Raw genomic sequence first — 6,000 nt, 5'->3', positions numbered from 1 at the left:
TAATAGGGTTGTACATATGTCTCCAAGACATACCCAAGACATACCCAATATTACATCTACGCCTTGTAAAGGTGCAACTAAGAAATCCCTTTTTTTTGTTAAGGAATTGATGCTTAAAGTTAGACCTTTCACCTCTTGCATCATGTAATTATACTTGGTGCCAGTAAATGCAGCTTTAACTCTATAATGTGTAGGTGAAGTTTGAATGTTTAAAGCTCTAATTGCCTTTTCAGAAATAAAGTCATGAGTGCTACCATCGTCATGCAAAACAATAACTTCATGATCATTAATTTTTCCTTTTATTTTGAGTAGCGAATGAGTATGAGGCTTATCGTATGTGTCTGAGTAGTCTGGGTCTGAATTACCCTCTTGCTTGAGCGATTCATCTTCATTGTCATCCCCTTCAAGCATATTGACTCATGCCACAGGTGTCGGATTCTTTGTATGTTTTGGGCAGTTTGGTGCTATATGTCCTTGTTTATGACATCGAAAACATTTGATAGAAGGACCTTTGGGCTTGCCACCGCCGTTGACTTTCTTTGAATTTGATTCACCTTTGACCACCACCTTGTCTTTGTCAAACCCTGGCATATGAAAATTTCTTGAAGCATAAAAAGGTTTAGAGTGGTTACTTTCAAATGACTTGGCCTCTCTAGGAAAACCATTTTTGCGTTCAGAATTAGTAGAGCCAAAGATATTGCTGTAGAAAGTGAATGAGGTCTAAAGTATTCACATCGGCCCTAATTGTAGACTTAAGGCCTGAAATGAATTTTCGCTTTTGATCCTTCTCATTGACTTTCTCCACAACCTGTACCTGTAGTAATGTATTCCAAAACTTGTCCACATACTGAGACATACTTTCTTTTTCAAGTTGATGCAATGTATCCCATTTTTGCCTAGCTTTAGATTTAAATTGTGAAGGTAAGAAATGCTTTTTCACTAGCCTTTGAAACCTTTTTCATGAGTCCGGTTTGTCACGTCCTTGCTTGATGACGCTCCACCATAAAGCTGCGCTATCCACCATGTGATTAGCCGCACATTTGATCTTGTCTTTCTCGAAAAATTTCTCCCCCGAAAAGTAATCATCCAATTGACTAAGCCATGCCAAAATGACTTGAGCATCTTTCTTGCCATCATAATTCTGAAATGAAAAAGCTTTACGACTGATTTTAGAATCTTTTCGTGAATTTTGTGCTTGAAGAGTAGCATTGACAGCTCTTTGGATGATGTCGTCTTCATCATCATAAGATGGCAAAGAGTCACGCTTACGCCTTCGACTAGTGAGTCACCATAAGATGGCAAAGAGTCACGCTTACGCCTTCGACTAGTGAGCTGTCGCTCCAATTCAATTCCCATTTCTCTTTCTTCTACAATTTGTTGTTGTAGAGATTGGAGTTGCTCTTGAATTGAAGGTGAATTAGGAAAATTTCCCATAGTGCTCGTGCAAACAATGTAGATAAGTAAAATTGATATTATTTGATGCATCTAAATAAAGCAAATAAATGTACTTATCTCAATTCTCCCACAGTTTGATTTGTGTTGAAACTAAACAAAGACTTTAGTTCAATGGTTGGGTCGAATTCCCTTCACAAGTCCCGAACAATTTCGAGTGATTTAGGAGACTTGGGCTAGTCGAAATGTTGAAGAAATAATTTTCTGCACATTGAACACTGCCCAAACAATTCTAAAAACTTTGCCAAACCTTTGTATAATTTCTGGTAATTTTTAGAAATTTTCAGAAGTCATTTTGGAAATTTCTAGCATTTATTTGGCCTTTTTAAGCCTCTTTCAGCCTTGAAAAATCAATTTCCTACACCCAAAAATCTGAAGAGGAAAATAGGTAGTGTGAAAGCTCCAAAAGTTGATGTGACATGCATTGGGCTTGGGAAAAGTGGATTTTGAGGATTTGGGCTTAATTGGGGATTAAGCAATTAAGGAATTAATGACTTTTGTGATCTTCTCACGAAATTTTGCCCGTAAGGCTGCAAATCGGCGCCTTCTTTTTTGGTTGATTTTGATTAATTACCATGATTTTTTCTCAGGAAACATGCAGTCCGCCGTCCATTATAGATTGCTTCCACCATGAACCTTTGCAATTTCTGAGCAAATCACGTGAGGTTTTTGGCTATGGGGAATCCATCTATACGGTTGGATCTAAAATTCATGAAGCTTTGGGCAAAACCACTTTTTGATGAAGAGGGTGGTTTTGAGAAGAGGTAAGTGGGCATGAGAAGTAGAGCTAGTTTAAGAATTTGAATTTTTGGTTAAAGACCACAAACCCTTCTTCTGTCCACCGGTTAAAAGCCTACAACTTTCTTGAGAGTTGTGTTGATGAAGACCTTTCCCACCTTTCCACAAATCTCCTAGCCCAAGCTCTCACACCACTGAAAACGGAATCGTTCTCTAGGAAAGCTTGTGGAACACTTGAGAATTTAACACAATAATTTCAACCATGAAAACAGATGCGCTGCAAGCTTCAACATAATCAAATAAATTTAACAAAACCATAGCAACAAATAATACTTAGCTCAAAGACAAACATGTTGGGTGCAATCTTCCCCCCCCCTTGTGCGTGACCTTCCCCACACAAGAGTATTTTTATTAGCTTTCAACCAAAAATAGGCCATAGCCCCCAAAAATATACAAAGTGTGCTTTTAGAGAGCACGACACTCTTCCACAACAAAAATAGAGTGTCCCAAAAATTGGGGCTAGGGTAAAGCCTTAAGCTTTAATAAAATCAACATCATAAATGTATTTTTTCCAATGTATCAAAATGAAAAAATCAACTACTAAGGTTACAAGCTACCATGCTTGTAAAAATAAATAAGATGCGCATAAGAAACATTCTCCATGACAATATTCATCAATCCTCGTAATCTTCATCACCACCTGAAAATATAAGCCCAATTAATAATTAAATTAATCCCACAAATATTAAACAAGCACAAACCATCACCAACTCATGACTACCAGGCGTAAGTACCCCAGGAATCACCCTGCCATACAAACCTAATTGAAATAATCATAGACGGCCCCAAGCATACGTCATATACCACACATATTAATATTTATAGTGGTGTCACCCATGATATTAACCTAGCCGGCATGACGCAAGAGTAACCTAGGCGTCCCCAACTTACGCAAGAGGGGAAAATAATGTTCTTAAAGAGGACTTAAAATATATTCTCATGACATTTGTGGTCATAGTTGGTGTCACCATCCATGATGTTGACTCAACCCCATAAAGATAACCCATATAGATCTACTTAATATTGTGATATAGTTTTCTTCTGGTTATCATGGGGATCAATTGGGGCCTTTTAGTGTTAGGACATGGTTTCTAAGAGTAAATTCCACCTCATCAGTGTCTAGGAGTAAATCCCACCTTCTGGGTGTTGTCCAAAGTCTGCCTACTCCATCTATGGATTGTTATGGAGTAATACTGGGTGTTGTCCAAGAGTAAAGTGTATGGATTGTTAAGGAGTAATACTATAGTATCTGGCCTATTTAGAAGTGTGCCAAATCTAATCCAAGATGTATCTAGCCATTTAGACTCATAAGTCACCATCTCATGTGAATATGGAGCCATTTAGACTCATAAGTCACCATCTCATGTGAATATGGAGAAGCTAGGTACCCAAATTGCTCAACCATGGCTACTTCTCATAAATGGGGGTTGTAAAAACATGATCTAGCTATGAACAAAACAATATGAGGTTGGAGCATTATTATCCAACATAATGTATGGTGATTCTTCTTCATAACGTACTATAATTATTATTTCTAAAATGATCTCATTATAATGCTTAATATGCAGCAATTGTATATTTAACTTTTCACACGATTTCACACAAATGTCTACATTTAGTCATGCTAATATTTAGAAGTGAGAATATTCCTTAAAAACACAGTACAAAAAAGTGTTTTTAATCAAGCAAGATGAAGTATAATAGTAAAATGAAAATGTGTGTAGTTTTTCTTGGGAATTATACTCCTTGACTCACTAGTAGAGAATTCACACTAGGTGATTTGATAGCATGTAGCAAGATACATTTTCCCTTTAGCTCTTCCTTAACATGTAGGGCATTACCAATGCTATCTACATATCTACAAAGGTATGTAGTTCATCACCCTATGCACTACATATCTACAAAGGTATGTAGTGCATCACCCTATGACTCATAAAAGAGGTACACTATCTTGTTATGCTTTACAAAAATTACCTTTTTAAAGTTAGAGGTCACTTGACTTGTTCTAAATGGTGGTATGGGTGGAGCACTATGCCTTATTACACCAAGGCATGTCCCATTCGGGCTTCCTACTACTTCTTGTTATGCTTCACAAAAGAGGTACACTTTTTTATGCTTCACAAGAATTACTTTTTAAAGCTAGAGGTCATATGATTGTAATAAATGGTGGTATGGGTGGGACACTATGGCCTAGTACACCAAGGCATATCCCATGTAAATGCTAGTTAGGCACACAAGTCATACATAGGTTGATGCCAGTCACTCTCTAACATTGATGAAACCAATCCTCTATTTGGATGCCACAACCAAACCTCTAAATCGTCCTAGATCTAAGGCAAGCCAACCCACATAAAACCAAAGATGAAGGATAACAATTTGTCTAGAACCTCTATTTCCCATCTAGGCCACCCATAACTTGTCCACAACTCTTATCTCTTTATGCATAGGTGTCTAAATAGTCTACCACCCACCATAAGCCCCTACCTTAGTCTTAAAATGAATACAATGGTCTTGGTTATCATCTCTCCACCCCTTTATAGGTTTATAGATTTACCCGATCAGACGGTTGGCCTTCTAACATCTCAAGCCAGCATCGATCGGCCAAGCTTTCAACACACATTTATCATTATGTTCTACCATGGCCTGTGCACCATTGTATTAACCATCAGGCATTATCACCTAGTACTAGAGTAGTGGGATAGTGGAATCTATTCTTGTTTTGTAACTGTTTGTACCTATTGCTCATCCAAGAGCTGAGAGACTTAGGAAGAATAGATAGATAAGAAAATTAGAGAGATGATACAGAGGATAGGATAATTAAAACAAAGAGCTTGGATTAGACAAAGTCTAGATCATGTAACATACCTTATGATTTTGCAATACAGAAGTAAGATTCATAGGATCTCTTGTGCTAATGTTAATTGGAGCATTGTGTATGTGTGAGAGAGTGAGAGAGATTTATTGTGTGATAGAGAGAGAGAGAGAGCTCACTTTAGGCTACTCTTCAAAGCACTCAGACATTGACGGTTTTTGACTGTACCTTTAAAGTCGACGGATTGTCTTATTGTGTTGATTTGCCATCTGGCATCAACACTTTGAGCAATCACCAAAAGTGTTGATGGTTTGGTATAAGCGGCCAAATGTTCAGAAGAAAACCTGGACAAGAAGTCAAAATTCAAGAAGAAAAAGAACAAGCATAATGACTCATCTTAGTGAGTCCATAGAGATGACACAGAGAGGACAAAAGCTCAACTGAACATAAAAAGATTTGGATGAGGAGAAGAAGGCCAAACCCAATAAGAAAAAAAGTCAAAAAGTAAAGAAAATGGATGACATGATAGTTGTAGTGGCCAAGATAAGCTCGGTGGCGGTACCAAACCTCCTATCACTTCAAACTTCAAGAAAGATGTTTTCTGTCCAATGTGCAAAAATGAAGGACATCTGAAGAAAGACTGCAAAATGATTTCCACATGTGCAATATGTTAGCAGATAAGCACATACGTCACAGAAAATTGTAGATACATAATGGTAGGAACATGAATTCCACACCTAATGTCAATTACATAAAAAATTATAGATACACAATGGTAGGAACATGAATTCCACACCTAATGTCAATGCAGTGGTACCTATCCAACCAATCCCAATAGACATAATACAATGCAGATAGAGGAAGGGCTCAACCCTAGTACAATGCAAGAAGAGGAGGAAGGGTGGAGGGTTTCAGTGTTAGGCTACTGCAAAGCACAT

This window comes from Cibotium barometz, chromosome 4 (genome assembly GCF_041138505.1).
Source record: "Cibotium barometz isolate CiBa-2024 chromosome 4, ASM4113850v1, whole genome shotgun sequence".
Lineage (NCBI taxonomy): Eukaryota > Viridiplantae > Streptophyta > Polypodiopsida > Cyatheales > Cibotiaceae > Cibotium > Cibotium barometz.
Note: the sequence above shows the minus strand (reverse complement) of the source record.